Here is a 16,985-nt window from a genome sequence, read left to right as displayed (position 1 = left end):
TTGCTCTTATTAGTCGAAGCCTTAAGTTCAAAAGTGAAGGGGTTATGTTGTAAATTTATAAAACTCTGATTAGGCTATTTCTGGAGTATTGCATACAATTCTCGTCACCCTACTGTAGGAAGGAAGTTCAGGCTTTGAAGAGGTTGAAGAGGAGGTTTACCTGGATGCTGCCGGGTTTAAAGGGTATGTGTGTTTATGGAAGGTTGGATTAACATGGTTTGTTTTCTCTGGAGCACCGGGAGCTGAGGGGAGATCTAGTAGAGGTTTAGAAGATTATGAGGTGAAGAGTTAGAGTAGACAGGGTGTGTCGGTTTCCCAGGGTTGAAGTAAATAATACCAGATGGCATGCATTGAGGATGGGAGGAGGTAGATTCTGGGGAGATGTCAAGGTCAAGCTTTTTTGATCAGAGTGGTGGATGCCTGGAGTGCACTGCCCGGTACGGTGGTAGAAACAAAAACATTAGAGGCTTTAAAGAGATCAGAATCAGAATTCAGAAAAAAAAAAATCGGGTTTATTATCGCCGGCATGTGTCGTGAAATTTTGTAACTCAGCAGCAGCATTTCAAAGTAATACATAATATCGAAGAAGAAAATAAATAATAATAAACAAGTAAATCAATGATAGTACACGTATATCGAATAGATTAAAAATTGTGTAAAAAAGCAGAAATAATATATATTTGAAAATTGAGGTGGTGTTCATGGGTTCAATGTCCATTTAAGAATCGGATGACAGAGAGGAAGAACCTGTTACTGAATCGCTGAGTGTGTACCTTCAGGCTTCTGTGCCTCCTGTCTGATGGTAACAGCGGGAAAAAGGCATGTCCTGGGCACTGGAGGTCCTTAATAGTGGACGCTTTCTGAGGTACTTCTCCTTGAAGATGTCCTGGGTACTTCGTAGGCTAGTATCCACGATGGAGAGGAACAAATTTTACAAACCTCTGCAGCTTCTTTCGGTTCTGTGCAGTAGCCCCACTCCCCATACCAGACAGCGATGCAGCCTGTCAGAATGCTTCCCAATGTACATCTATAGAAGCTTTTCAGTGCATTGGTTGACATACCGAATCTCTTCAAACTCCCGATGAAGTACAGACGTTTTCTTGCCTTCTTTAGAACTGCATCGATATGTGGCGACCAGGATAAGTCCTCAGAGATCTTGACACCCAGGAACCTGAAACTGCTCACTGTCTCCACTTCTGATCCCTCTATGAGCATTGGAATGTGTTCCTTCGTCTTACCCTTCCTGAAGTCCACACTCAGCTCTTTCGTCTTGTTGATGTTCAGTGCCAGGTTGTTGCTGCGACACCACTCCGCTAGTTGGCATATCTCAGTCCCGTAGGCCCTCTCTTCTCCATCTGAGATTCTACCTACAATGTTTGCATCATCAGCAAATTTATAGGCGGTAGTTGATGCGCACATTTGATTACTCGATATCCACATGGATGTCAGGAAGATCGAGGGATATGGACATGGTAGGAAGGAGGGATTAGAGTTTGAGTATCTTTGATTTGCTGTTTAGATGCCACGGCAATACACTGTGGGCCGAACGGCCTTTTCACGTATATTTCTGTGCTGTTTGCTCCATGATATTGGAATTTCTTCCAGTTTTCCTTTCCAGATATTTACAACCAAGTGTTTGCAGCGCTGGGCTCTAGTGGCGCAATCGGTTAGCGCGCGGTACTTATATGGCAGTACACGGCGGAGAAATGCCGAGGCTGGGAGTTCCAGCCTCACCTAGAGCACTTGTGATTTTAATGCTTGCAACACCCAGGTGACTGCGCGTTTTTCAAGCTGAGCACCCTGTTTATTACTTGCATTTAACTTCGAAGCGATGCACCTTTGACCTTATTCACTAAAAGGCATGTGCCCGCGGGGCTGCAAACATTCTCCCTGTTTGCTTCTCTCGCTCAACACGCGTAGCCTCACTTCCCTTTGTTGAACGTGCCTGAACAAGCGATTTCTTTGTTGAATCAGGACATCACAAGCCCAACACATTCCTGTCTTCTCAATTCAATTAACCAAGCAGTGAAACAACGAACCCGACCTTTCCTGAAGCCATGCCTCAGAAACGCTGTAATTGCACCTCGCCTTGGTTCGCTGTGCTGTCGATTAAGCTCAATGTTTACTTACTACGGCGAGTTGTTTCAGGCCCACGCGAACAAAAGAGATATTAATCGTGGCCTCAATGGCCAGAAATGGTATCGAGATGATGATATCTCTATCCCTCTCTCCCAACATGAAGCTCCACTATTTCAGGACAGAATTATAAAATAATTCTCACATGTCCTGTGTTCACTAAGCCTCTGTGAAAGAGAGGACACCTCCCCCGATTCTACTGACATGCTGAGATTCCGTTTCCAATGGTCAGATCCCTCTAGCTGCAATGCGATCCCTCCACTGCGACCTTTGATTTGGTCTATTTGCCTGAAGGTTGTTGTTCCCAATATAAATTTCCTTCACAATCGGTCGTATAACTGGCCTTTCATGTCTTTGTCTGGTTGCGATCCGACGGATTAGATTGGAACATGATCATCAGTGAGATATCAGTGTGATGGTGTGTCTGGTGTTAGTGTGGATTCAGTGTGACGATTGGCCGTGATTCATTACTCTACAGCTGGTATCATCTCACAAGTAACTCCGGCTTGTAACGCGTCCTGTTGTCTATAAGTGTATCGGCACGTTGTTCAGTCACTTTCAATTAACTTGTAATCTGAGGTGATGAGAAAGGACGAGAGAGACAGGGTGAGAAATCTTAAAGGCGCCGTTGAATTCAGTTCGTGAGCTGGAGCACAACCTCGTGGGAGGGGAAGGGGGAGATCCAAAATGATAGGAGAAGACAGGAGGGCGAGGGAGAAAAAGGAGAGAGAGAAAAATACACACACACGTGTGTGTGTGTGTGTGTATTCTTTTTCTCCCTCTCCTTTTTCTCCCTCTATCCCTCTCACTATACCCTTCGCCCAATGGCTTCACCCTCCCCCTTTCCTTTCTCCCTGGGCCTCCTGTCCCATGATCCTCTCATATCCCTTTACCAATCACGTGACCAGCTCTTGGCTCCATCCCTCCCCCTCCTGTCTTCTCCTATCATTTTGGATCTCCCCCTCCCCCTCCCACTTTCAAATCTCTTACTAACTCTTCCTTCAGTTAGTCCTGACGAAGGGTCTCGGCCTGAAACGTCGACTGTACCTCTTCCTAGAGATGCTGCCTGGCCTGCTGCGTTCACCAGCAACTTTTATGTGTGTTGCTCGAAATTCCAACATCTACAGATTTCCTCGTGTTTGCTGTTTGAATTCCTTGCTGTATATAAGCAACATAGTTCAGTTACCTGTTACATGTCGCGCCCTGACCAGCACCCCACAGGAAATTGTTAATGCATGTAACCGTATATGTCACATAAATGCAATAATTGTCATTGAAAGCGAAGAGGAACGGTGGGTAATGACTTGTTCTTATTGCTGTATTGCAGAGCAGGGTGGGGAGGAGGTGCCTCGGGTCATTGCTCAATAGCGCAGAGTATTGAGCGCTTTGCAGAGTTTCTGTGGTGTAGTGGTTATCACGTTCGCTTCACACGCGAAAGGTCCCCAGTTCAATCCTGGGCAGAAACATCGTTTGGGCTCCAGTGTTTGGGATGAACTTGAAACTGAACTTTTCAGTTCGTGTTCAGGTTTACTGTCGTGGGCATCCAGGGTGTAAGTACATGAGCATCCGCTTTTCCAGCAGTAGCACATTGTATTTCAAACCTGACAATGGTAAAGTAAAGAAAGAAAAAATAATAAAAATGATATATAATTTCCAGGAAAACATAAACGGATTTAAACATAAGTAGGTTCGTGGATGACGTAGACGGCACAACGGGAGAATTAGCGGTTCGAAGCTATTGTCGCAGAGCGGAGGATGTGTTCTGGTGTCACCGGAGCGGACATCTCAAATGTTCCCATCCAGACAAACATCAGGAGCAAATACCGTGTCCTGCAAAATTTCAAAACTACTTTAAGATGTTAAATCGCTCCACATCCTTCCTGTAGTCAGGTGACCAGAACTAAGCACAGTACTCTAAGTAGGGTCTGACCAGGGTCCTATCCAAGACTATCCCTATTACATTTTCTGCACAAAGAAGTAATATTTGCCATTCTCCCATCCTCCCGTACTACTTCTGTGGACAGTGATGATGCAAATGTCATGTCCAAAAGCGCTGCAACATCTTCGCTCGCTTTCTATAATTACCTGGATTACATAGCTTCCAGCACCGGGAAATGGTTTATATTCATGTATTCCCAGTTTCTAGGTCGTAATTCTAAGTGTCTACATGCCTCAGCTCACCCGCATTTTTTCGCTGTATCCACATTCATCAAGGTCTCACTGACTGGTGAATCCCGAAGCAAAGTATCAAAGTGTCACTGCCTCCTTGGACTACAAGCAAGTTTCCTCTTTTATCTCTGATCTCTCCCACTCTCTCTCGTTATCCTCCTGTTTTTCACCTATGTTAATGCGGCTCTCTCATGCCTTCTCATACCTCCTTTTAATTTTTCTAAGTCGATTGTTAAATCCCTCCTGGCTGCATTGTGACTTTCCATAGCACTGTCTGATCCTTTCTTCCAAAACCTTAAGTATATTTATTTCTTTTTCTTGAAGAGGTGTTCCATATCTCTTATCAACCAGAGTTACTTTACGGAGCCATCCGATCCCCACCTCAATGAAAGAAGCTAATACTGAATCCCAATCAATGCTGCATTAACGATCTCCATATTTCTCTTGTGCATTTGAAGGTACAAATCGCTTCCCAAAATCGGCTCCAACGTTCCTACCCAATAGTATCAATTAAGTGCATTCCATATTGTCTGCTGCTATCCCAGTGTAAGGTATGTCGAATCGCTGTGCTCTATCCATCTGAACTGCTGACACGCGGAGAGATCAGTTACCTGATCCATTTCACTTTCTGGTGATCCTAGCACAGGATCGACTGTTCACTAGTCCACCTGCCCGCTACTTGTGCCAGGTCTCCTTCCCGTACACAACTGAGAAATTCTGTCACATCTAAACCTTTTAAACAGAGGAATTGCCGATGAATATCAGTGAAGTTTAAGTTGCCCGTGACAACAGCCGTGTTAATATAAGCACATGTGCAAAATCTATCTCCCGATCTGTCACTGTCTCTGTGTGTTGTTTTAGATTTGGTGATGGGAGCTCTGTACAGAATACTCTCAAACGAGTGCTTGTTCCCTCCCTACTTCTGAGTTCCACTCACAGTCCATTACTCTCTTTTCCCTTTACTCTCTTTTACCCGACTATGAACATTTTGAAACACCTGAACCTGTAGAAGTACGGAAATCATTCCTTCCCTTGTAATTAAATTGACTTTATTTCTTACATCCTTCACATACATGAGGAATAAAAAAAATCTTTAGGTTACGTTTCTGTCTAAATGTGCAATGTGCCATCCTAGTAATTTATAATAATTTATAATAAATGGAACAGGCAATGGAACATAGAAAAATATTCAAACCAGCTTGAGTTAGTCAGTTTAATGGTCTGGTGCATGAAGCTGTCCCGGAGCCTGTTGGTCCTGGCTTTTATGCTGCGGTAAAGTTTCCCGGATTATTGTCAGATCTCTGCAATAGTTTGGAATTTATTCATTTCAGGATGACCAGGCACATGATTGTTTGAATTTATGACGTACCTGCCAAACCTACTGAATTTTAAACTGCTTTATTCAAAAACTTCGCTGAATTGGAATTGGAGTTGGCGTTATCTACACAGAAGGCCATTTAACGTAAACACATATTTCATTCCATCCTTCAGCTGTTGTCTGAATTTCCTTTGTATCAGTGTGAAGATACCAGTATTGGTGCACACACTAAGAATTTGAAACATTAATCCAGTTTGCTGCAGTATATATACCGGGGAACTGAAATATCTATCCTGGTAATAGTAATTTTCTACTTGCCATTTCAGGGAATGAGCTATATAGGGCATCCAAAACAATATGAAATTAGCTGAAATTGCAAACAATAAAACCATCGATTTTCTGCGGTTTTCCACATCGGTATCTTTCTGTTTATCGCTGCTCTTCCGAAGCCCTCTGCGGACTCTTTTGCCGCAATTATATGTCTTACTGTTAACCTATTGAAGACAAGAATTAAGCCGATTGGTAGCAATGGTGTTAAAATGCTATCTAGTAATTCGAGTCCTTTCCACACGGGTGAAGCAGTGTATTCATGTGTGAAGGAGCAACGCCACGGGATGTTGTCAATGATGACGTAAGGTTCAAGAGCAAAGTAAAACGGGACACTTTTCCCGCAGCTCACTATAACCACGGTCACCATGATGACCGTTGCTGTTCTCTCAGTGCAGTATCGGTCCCGCAGTTTTTCACAACATATTGCGATGAAACGGTCGAATATGAAACTGACCGTAAACCACACAGAACAGTCTCTCGTCACACCAAATAATACATTTGTCAGAGCGCATACAGGAGTGATCAGCAGGGATCTGGAATAAATGTAGATATTGTTGGTCCGGTCCACTAAAGCGAAAACTATAACCACTATCAGTTCCGTTGTTGCCATTCCAACCAGGTAACGGGTGATGCATTTGGACAGTCCGCACTTTCCCTGAGATAGGATCACGATCGCCGTTAAATTAACTACAAGAAATTTGGAGAGAGAGAAACAGATTTATTTTATCCCATTCAGCGGAGCACATTCGCTTCTGACATTGAGGGCGGGACACCAGCTCGGCAGGTGAAATGGAGTATACCTTATTGAACGGGGAGATAGGATCATTCTTTTCTGTCGCTTCTTCTAGTCATTTCGAGTCATTTGAATGACGAAAGTCACAGTAACAGCTGATGACACGTGTCACAATAAAACACGTTGTGCGTATGTTCTTCTGAGCTTGTAAGAGAGATCGGGAGCAATGTTCCAGGGACCTTTGGTAATAAAAAGTTACCCGCCCAGAGGAATTTAGCTGCGGTTTAGGGCCGGATTGATGAGCGTTCATGTCCGGATTAGCAGAGAGTGGGCTGTTCATTTTTTGACTGTGACGGGTCTACTGCAGGGATTGGTGTTAGTCCCATTGCTATTTATCATGTATGTTACTGACTCAGATCTCGATGTAGAAAACTGAATCAGAAGAATTACGGACGACCCTAAGGTTGGGGGCGCTGTTCCGGCCAGGAACTCCATCCAAGCTTGCAGCTTGATGTCAACTGGCTTGAAAACTGGCAGATGGCATTTAATACAGACAGTGTGCGACAGTCTGCGTTGTGAGGAACGGTGCAACGGGTTTCGACGCACATATTGAATATGTGGACGTTAGTGTGCAGTATTTAAAAAGAGACAAGGCGATACAGATTGATAACTCCAGGAAAGCGGCGTCACGGGCAAATCGGGTCGTATTGAGCTCGAATCACAGAGGCCTTCACAATCAGATCACTGAGTACACGAATCAGGACGTTTTGTTGAAGCTGTACAACACGTTGGTGAGACTGTACATAGAATATCGTGGGCTGTTCTGGCCATCTACTTACAGTTTTGAAATATCAATAAACTTCAAAGAGTGCAGCGATAATTTGAAAGGAAGAAATCGGGAAATGAACAGTGTGAATGCGCGCAGATCTTCCCCATCCAGGGTCAATACTATAGAGAGGCTGTGTGCATACTGAAGAGAGAGAGAGAGAGAGAGAGAGAGAGAGAGCATAGGAGATTTACAAGGATGTTGCCTGGATTGGAGGGCGTACCTTAGGAGAACAGGTTGAGTGTGATTGGACTTTCCTCCTCGTACTGACGGAGAATGAGAGGTGACTTGACAGAGATGTACAAGATGAAGAGAGGCATTGATCATGTGGATAGTCAGAGTTTTTTTTTTTTTGTCCCCAGGTTAACACAAGGGGGATATAGTTTTAAGGTGCTTGGAAATAGGTACAGAGAGGATACCAGAGGTACGTTTTTCACACGGAGAATGGTGAGTGCCTGGAATGCACTGCCGGCGGCGGTGGTGGAAGCGAGTACAATAGGGTCTTTTAAGAGCCCTTTAGACAGGTACATTGAGGTTAGAAAACCAGAGGGCTATGCGCTAGGGAAAGTCTAAGGAGTTTTTAGAGTAGTTTACATATCGGCACAACATTGTGGACCGGAAGGTCTGTAATATGATGTAGATTTCTATGTTCTATGTCATATCCTTGGAGAACATCTACAACTAAAGTTCATAGGCTTGGGGAGAAATTTGAAATATGCAAGAAGTATATGTAGTAGAATTTATTCACTCAGAGGGTCGAGCGAGCGTGGAAGGAACTCTAAGCGTAACTGGTAGATGCGGATTCAATTGTATCATTTTAGTGGAGGTTGTGTAGGGACGTGTATGAGAGAGGGACGGAGGGTGCAGAAAAATGGAGCGAGGCGGAAGATCACAGAGGGATGGCCTAGATTGAATGAAGAACCTATTTTCTATAGTAATAATCTGTGACTTCATGACTATCTCTGTCCCATTTCCCCATTCAGTGTTTTCTCATTTTCCACTTCGTCACCAATCTAAGTATGTGCAGAATAGAGGGCGTGTTCAAGCTGACCTTTCAATCTCATTTCCTTCTGCTTTTGTAGTACAAACTATTGCGTGCCTATTGTGAAACTGGTACCGAAGAGCGGCCCTCGGCTTATTAGATAACCGAAACCCTCAGCACTCTGCTTCCAGAGTGGAACTTGTACCAATGTGTGGCCCTCGGTTGCCGGAGAAAGTCTCATGTCTGTATCTATCTTGGAACTGGTATCGATGTGCGGCCCACATGGGCAGATGAGGGTGCTACATGCAATAGAACAGCAATGGTATGCGCCAGGAATAACACCAGTCATTGCTGAGGTTGTGAAAAGATGTGCCATCTGTCAGCAAAATACTAAGGCCCCAGGTCCGGCCACAGACGACCATATGCCTATGCCTGAGTTCACTTTTGAGAATTTGCGTGTCATCCTTGCGCAGGGGCCATGCTAATCTTCTCTGTATCGTACCATAGCTGCAAAGAATCGAAACTATCTCATGTGTGGGCTGACTATCTTAGGCAACAGTACAACAGATGGGTTTAATGCTCTCAACCGAGAACTGGCAGAGCTGCCGCTGTATGCTCAACAGACTCGCTATGCCGTTGACTATGAACTTGCCCAACAAGGAGGGGTCTGTGCCATAGCAGGAGATAAATCTATCACCCATGTCAGGAACGAGTGGTATATTATTTCCTATGCTATAGGTGAAATATGTGATTGCATAGATGGCTTCACGCAGGGGCCGGCGAGCTGGTGGGACTGGCTTACTGGCTGGTTCTCCAGCTGGAGGTTGTGAATCATCCATGGAGTTATAATAATTGTAGTGTTATGTCTTCTCGGGTGCTGTATATGTGGAGCATTAAGGCCGTGTTGTTATCAGTGGATCAAACATATTGTAAATCCTTTAGGCACCCCAGTAGTTCCCCAGATGTTGGGGTCCATAGCCAGTGAAGAGCATTGGCTGGGGGTGAAAGTGTATCCGAGAAGCGACTGTCCCTTCCCTGAAGGATACGAACCCTCTTTTCAGGACGAAGAAGAAAACAACGTACTAGGATATTGATCTGGAAGACAGATCAACAAGGAGGGACTTGTGGAGGAATTTTCAAATGTCAAAGGGTTAAAATGGACTAAACCAAATAAATGCCTGAAACCTGTGAAGGCGAGACTTGGGGGCCGGTGGGGGGGGGGGTGCGGGCAACGCACCAGTCTGTCCCTGTTTTTGTAATTCTTTATCACACATCAGCATATTTTTGCTAGAGCGGCTTCCTTATCGTGATCAAACGGCAACAGAATGTATTGTGTGGCTGCACTAATGTCAAGTATCAGGACTTGACTGTGAGTGTTGTCCCTTAATGTTGATTTGAACCCCAAGGCCTGCATCCTACAATTGATTGTGCTGTGCGCATGAGTGCGTGAACAGCTGATAACTAACCGATAACCCCTGCTTGTAGAGCTTACTGATATGTACTCAACTGTATCAATGAAGCTGTACTTGAAGCTGTTTCCGGAACTCTGACACTCCGCTCTTAGGGAAGAGCTTCCCGTGATATCACGAATAAAGATTGGTTGAAGCGATCTCCTCCCTGTCTGAGTGCAGTTCCTAATATTTATCCGACAAGGAAGAACCTCTATTCCCCTCAGTCTTAGCATTATCGGCAATTTACTTCTCAACCTGCAGTTTGGGAGTCCGAATATAACTCTTGACTGTTGCTCTCACATTTCATATGCCGTACGGTTAACATCATTACTATCTTTTCTCTATTCTTTTTCATAGCTGTCTTTTTCTTCAATATTTTACCTATACATTTATTGATCCATATACTCGTCTATAGATTTGCTAAAGATGCCTGCAGAAAGTAAAGGATCTCAGGTTGTAACTTTTGCATACTTCGATAATAAATTTTACTTTGAACTTTCAACATTAATTTATTGTTTTTATTGTGCTTCTGACGATCCTGGGTTGGAAAACTCCCTGCACAGCGTGAATAAACATTTTAAATCGACCCCGTTGTTCTAAAACTGACTCAACATCCAGCATTTCCCTTCAGTTTAATTTCTGAAGTCTCAGCCGCATCTGCACACATTTTCCTTTATGACATCTACTGTATTTTTTATTGATATAATCCCCTGGATTAACAATGAAATGATAACCTGCTCCGACAGGCTCAACATCTTCCGTACTGAGAATTCTACCCTGATTGTTACACGGTAACGTGGAACTGTCCTCAGTGTGGGGACATCGCTGGTCACGGATGTACGGAGGATATTAAGTGCCTGTGATGAGGCTCTCGATGATTACCCATGGGACGATGTGAGGCAAGGAATTTAAACGAAGCTGGAGCAAAAGGAAGCTTAATTGAGAATTTAGTAGAATTGCGGCAGCAAAATGGAGTACAGGGGGACTGATTAGATGAAGCAATCATGTTTTCCATGATCTGGTGACCCGTCTTGAAGAGAAGCTGTCGAACTTAATTAGAAGGCAACATATTTGCGAGGAAGGTGGTTGCGAGGAGCGTGTAAATAATGCATTTGAATCAGTTTTAGAATGCTTGTGAAATAGAGTGAGTGAAAAGAAGCACTTCCGTTTGCAGCGAAGTGGAAGTAAGAGTAAAATGTATGCCGATTTTAACACATTTTGAATGTAATGTCGAAATTATTTTCAGAAAAGGAACGTAACACTGAAGATGAAATGAAGTGTCTGCAGCCGATAGGAAATTTGCTGAGCCAACATCCCCATTCACAGAGAAATAATAAACAGGGGCTGCATATGAAACAGGAGGTTGGTGGTGGACGTAACGACACAGCTCCGTATGGTTATGACGATGAAAGTTAACCTGTTTCCAAACATCTCCTGCCAGCATACAACCAAAGAAACCAGTACTATTGTCACTACTCCGACTCCCTTCCCCATTTGCGACTAAAAAGAAGCTCACAATCGAAGGAAATAGGGGCTGGAATCTGAATGAAGAATATAACATGCACTACGTCCTTTGTACTTCAGCATCTGAGAAATATTGATCATGATAATGGGACATTGCTGCCCGCAGATAATCATAGTGAGCTGTTAGAGGCAACTGATCACTAAAGAGCCGTGTAATGTCAAGGTACGGCAGGAGAAAGGAAATTGATTGGACTGTGTTCCTATGCGAACATATCAAAAGAGCACAACACATCGCAGTTTTATAAAGTCTCAGGTTTACATTCGTAACATTCGACTTTTCCGACAATACAAGGATAGAGGACCAAGTGAAGAATTAATGAAGCCGTTAAGTTACTTTTGGGTATTAGCAGAAGACACCGCTGGATGTGCTAACCAAATGTAACCATACGAGCAGCAAGCATAAAAAACAGAAGAACTTAAGAAATAGGAACAGGGGTAGGGCATTTGGCCCATCGAGCCGGGTCCGCCGTTTAGTAAGGTCATGGCAAATCCGACCATGGACTCATCTCCACCGACCTGTCTTTTCCCCGTAACCCCTAATTCCCTTACTTGCAAAAATCTCTCCGACCTAGTCTTAAATGTATTTCCTGGGGTAGCCTGCACTGTTTCATTGGGCAGAGAATCCTGCAGATTCAACACTGTCTGGGAAAACGTTTCCTCCTTATATCGGTCCAAAATCTACATTGCCGTCACTTGAGGCTATGCCCCAAGTTCTAGCCTCGACCTTATCCGTTATCTGTCAATAAGGGTGCCGTGCACAATCCTGATTTGATGGAGACAGACGTGAGAGCACAGAGGAACATCTTGTGAAACTTCTGAAATGCCTGCTTCGCTGCCGCTGCCACTGTGCGATCCAGAATCTCCGGAGGGGAAGGCCCCGAGTCCTTGGCTTGGCTTGTTGGCTTGGCCGGGGCATGGTCGAAGCGCCGGGCAGAGGATGGTGCTCGGTGCTCGGTGTCGGAAGGAAGGTCGGAGCCTCGAATTTTTCGGCTGGACTCAGAGTCGGCTGCGGTCGGGTGCTTCCAGTCCATCGGCAAGTTTGCGGCGCTTGGAGGTTCATGGCAGGGAGAGTTTCTCCCTTCTACCGACTGCGTGAGATGATGGGGCTATCGGGACTTGAGATTTTTTATTTTTTTTACGGTGCCCATGGTTTGCTCTTTATCAAATTACAGTATTGTTTGCACTGTTGTAACTATATGGTATAATTATGTGGTTTTGTCAGTTTTAGTCTTGGTTTGTCCTGTGTTTCTATGATAGCTTTCTGGAGGAACATTGTGTCAATTATAATGCATGCATTTCTAAATGACAACAAAGGAGAACTGAGTGTCCTCATAATCTAATCTAATCTAATCCAGCCCTTTCATAGTTTTATATGTTTCTATATCGTGTAACTCCAGGCCGTAGCCTTCAAAAGAACTCAAAAAGGGAAGGAGAAGAGATATTAAAGATAGAAATAGAGCTGAATGAGAAGATGCAAGCAAACGAGTCTCCATGAGGCGCCATCATCCGAAGCTTCACCCTCCGATGATAAGGGAGGTAACACACTGAAAGAATATACCTTCACTCCATCATTAAAGCAGTAAAGGACATAGTTCTTGATTGGGATGTGGGGGGGGGGGGGGGTGGCAAAGGCGCCAGTACAGTGTACAAATCTGTTACTTTAACGGTGGTGATAGGGATTATTAAACCTGATAATACACAACAAATCGTTCATTCCATCTCAATCGTACCTTTGATCCGTGATTGGAGGTGAGAAAACGTTTCAGTCGTTGGAGATTTGGTGACGTCGTGACGTCATCTTTCAGATATTTGAATTATAATTTGCGGATGATGCATAGCTTTCAGCGTCCCTTTGCTTTAGACTCGAAAGGATTTCTTAAATGCTGTATGATTCTAATTATAGATTATTTGTAGACTGTTCAACACTTAAAACTTCTGCTGAAAGTGTGAATCCATTGAATATGTAAAATATTGCACAATGACTGGACATTTGTGAGTTCAGTTCAAAGAGAAACAGAGATAATGTGTGCGTGAGTGAACGGAAGGCAGCCATGTGATTGTTAGCACCGTACTGAAAGGATGTTTGAATTGCTCTTTTTATTCACAAGAGGATCTCACTGTCTGCAAATGTCTGTTTCATTGGTTGAAATAAATTTGCAGGAACATGTGAATATCAGAGACCGCTTTTGTTTCCGAAATTGTATAAAGTCTCAGTGTATGGGGGCCACAATCACACACATCTGGTTTCCCTTTGTTCTTTAGAATATTTGATAAGGATTTTCACTCCAGGAATTAACTGTTTATTCTATATACGCCAGTTACCAGCGAGAGTTTTGAAGGAAGAAACGTTGGAGCTTAGATTATTGCTTTGCCTTACCTGCGTATTTCGATTGCTTTCTTGTGCTTGTTTGCTGTGGTATTGATTTCACAGGGAGACACGGATTCCACACTGGCCACGTGAAATCAAGGTTAAATGGACCGAGGTATGAGTGTATCTATTCCGGGTACGATAAACCCACTGTTCAAAGGTGAATTGACATAAGACAAATTCGTGTGTACTTGAATTGGGAATTTTAAATTCGCTTTCTTGGAAGCTGGTTCGTTTGGAATGCAACAAGGGGTGCTGCTGAATATTTTGAAATGCTGATCTTGAGTTGCAAAGTTCCATTGGGAAAAAAAAAATGTTTTGATGTATTCGTGGCATCTGCCCTGTAACAGGTAAACGTGATTTCAGTTTAGATAGCGTGCAATTTCAGTCCGAATTTCAAAGTTGCTGGTGAACCTTCAACTTTGATGTGTGTTGCCTGAATTTCCAGCATCTGCAGAATTCCTGTTGTTCAGTCCGATTTTAATAGTTTGCTTTTCAAATCAGCCCTAACTCCGTAAATTATCCACGTCCTGCAGGATGGTCAAATTAAATCCTGCCACCCAAAACACTATAATAGCAGTGTCTTGATATAGTTTGTAAAGTGTAGTAAAGATTATACCCTCCTTGCGGAACATCACCAGCCACTGTCCTCCAGGCAGAATACACTCCATCCACTACCTCATCGGCTTCCCTTGGTTTGCCAGTTCTGAATCTATGCAGCCGGGTTTCACTAGATACCAGGCCACCTGACTTTCTGAATGCGTGCACCATAGGGAACCCAGTCTAACACCTTACAGAATTAATATACTCCACATTGACTCTTCTGCTTCATCAGCCTTATTTTTCACTTTTTCATGGAATTTATTCTGGCTCATGAGGGACACAAACCATTCTGACTATCCCCAACCAGAGTAGGTTTCTCTGTAAATTCCGACTTAAGAAGCCTCTCCAATACCTTACCCACTACTCACCGAAGTCTCACTGGCCTGTACTTCTCAAGACTATCCTTATTATATTTCTTGAGCAATATCTTTTCTCACTTTCTCTAATAACCTGGATTGCATACATTCTAGGACCGGGAAATGGTTTATATTCATGTATTCCCAGTTTCCAGGTCGCAATTCTAAGCTTCTGCATGCCTCAGCTCACCTGCCTTTTTTCGCTGTGTCCACATTCAAGGTCTCACTCACTGGTCACTACCGAAGCAAAGTATCATAAAATAGTTTCACTGCGTCCTTGCAGTCCAGACACATGTTTCCTCTTTTGTCGCTGATCTCTCCCATTCTCTCTCGTCATCTTCCTGTTTTTCACCTACCTTAATGCGGTTCTCCCAAGACTTCTGATGTCCCCTTTTAATTCTTCTAATGTCATTGTTAAATCCCTCCCTGCTACATTGTGACTTTCCACAGTCCTGCCTGATCCTTTCTCCCAAAACCATAAGTATGTTTCTTTCTTCTTGAAGAGATGTTCCATATCTCTTATCAACCAGGGTCACTTTACGGCGCCATCCGATCCCCACCTCAATGAAACAAGCCAATGCTGAACTCCAATCAAGTTCTCCATTAACAATCCCCATATTTCTCTTGTGCACTTGAAAGAACAAATCGCTTCCCTAAATCTGCTCCCACGTTCCTACCCAATAGTATCAATTAAGTACATTCCATATTGTCTGCTGCTATCCCGGTGTAAGGTATGTCGAATCGCTGTGCTCTATCGTTCTGAAATGCTGACACGCGGAGAGATCAGTTACCTGACCCATTTCACTTTCTAGTATTAGCACAAGGTGGACTGTTCACTAGTCCTCCTGCTCGCTACTTGTGCCAGGTCTCCTTCCTGTACACAACTGAGAAATTCTGTCACACCTAAACCTTTTAAACTGAGGAATTGCCGATGAATATCAGTGAAGTTTCAGTTACCTGTGACAACAGCCGTGTTTATCTAAGCACCTGTGCAAAATCTGTCTCCCGATCTGTCACTGTCTCTGTGTGTTGTTTTCGTTTTTGTGATGGGAGCTCTGTACAGAATACTCCTAAACGAGTGCTTCTTCCCTTCTCACTTCTGAGTTCAACTCACTATCTATTAACATACAATCCCACCACAGTGCCATCCCTTTCCGCAGCTGTGATACCATCACACTCTCCCTGTGTTTAAAAGGCTCTCCCTTTACTCTCTTTCACCGGACTATGAACATTTTGAAACATCTGAACCCCGGTAAATCCGGATGTCATTTCTCCCCTTGCGATTGAATGGACTTTATTTCTTACATCCTTCACATAAACGAGGAATACAAATCTTTATGTTACGTCTCCGTCTAAATGTGCAATGTGCAATCCCAGTAATTTATAATAATTTAGAATAAATAGAACTGTCAATGCAAGATCGAAAAACACTCAAATCAGCGTGAGTTAATCACTCTGATGGCCTGGTGGGTGACGCTGTCCCGGAGCCTGTTGGCCCTGGCTTTTATGCTGCGGTACCGTTTCCTGGATGATTGTCAAGTCTCTACGATATTTTGGAATTAATTCATTTCAGGATAACCAGGCACATGATTGTTTGAATTTATGACATATTTCTCAAGTCTACTGATTTTTTGAACTGTTTTATTTTAAAACTCCTCTGAATTGCAATTGGAGTGGGCGTTATTTACACAGACGGCCATTTAACGTAAACACATACTTCATTCCCCCCTTCAGTTCTCGTCTGAATTTCCTCTGGGTCAGTGTATAGATACAAGTATTGGTGCACACACTGAGAGATTGCAACATGTACCCAAATTGCTGCAGTATGTATACCGGAGAACTCAAATATCTGTCCAAGTAATAGTAATTTTCCCTTTGCCATTTCAGGGAATGAGCTGCATAGGGCATCCAGAATAATATGAAATTAGCTGAAATTGCAAACAATAAAATAATTGATTTTCTGCGGTTTTCCACCTCGGTATCTTTCTGTTTATCGCTGCTCGTCCAAAGCCCTCTGCGGACTCTATTTGCCGCAATTATATGTCTTACTGTTAATCCATTGAAGATAAGAATTAAGCCGACTGGTAGGAAGGGTGTTAAAATGCTATCTAGTAATTCGATTCCTTTCCACACGGGTGAAGTAGCGTATTCATTTGTGAGGACACAACGCCACGGCACGTTGTCAATGA

At 43.5% G+C, this 16,985-nt stretch overlaps 1 non-coding gene and 1 pseudogene across 1 annotated transcript; one reads left to right on the top strand and one right to left on the bottom strand.

Annotated features, from left to right (window-relative positions):
- Positions 1-3,529: 3,529 nt before the first annotated feature.
- On the top strand, positions 3,530-3,602 carry trnav-cac (transfer RNA valine (anticodon CAC)). Its single transcript has one exon. It is a non-coding gene; the product is annotated as a tRNA-Val (tRNA).
- A 5,319-nt stretch (positions 3,603-8,921) lies between these two features.
- On the bottom strand, positions 8,922-9,021 carry LOC140208828 (U6 spliceosomal RNA; annotated as a pseudogene).
- Between the last annotated feature and the right edge of the window lie 7,964 nt (positions 9,022-16,985).

Source organism: Mobula birostris, chromosome 13, assembly GCF_030028105.1.
Source record: "Mobula birostris isolate sMobBir1 chromosome 13, sMobBir1.hap1, whole genome shotgun sequence".
Taxonomy (NCBI): Eukaryota; Metazoa; Chordata; class Chondrichthyes; order Myliobatiformes; family Myliobatidae; genus Mobula; species Mobula birostris.
This window is presented reverse-complemented; position numbering and strand designations above follow the sequence as displayed.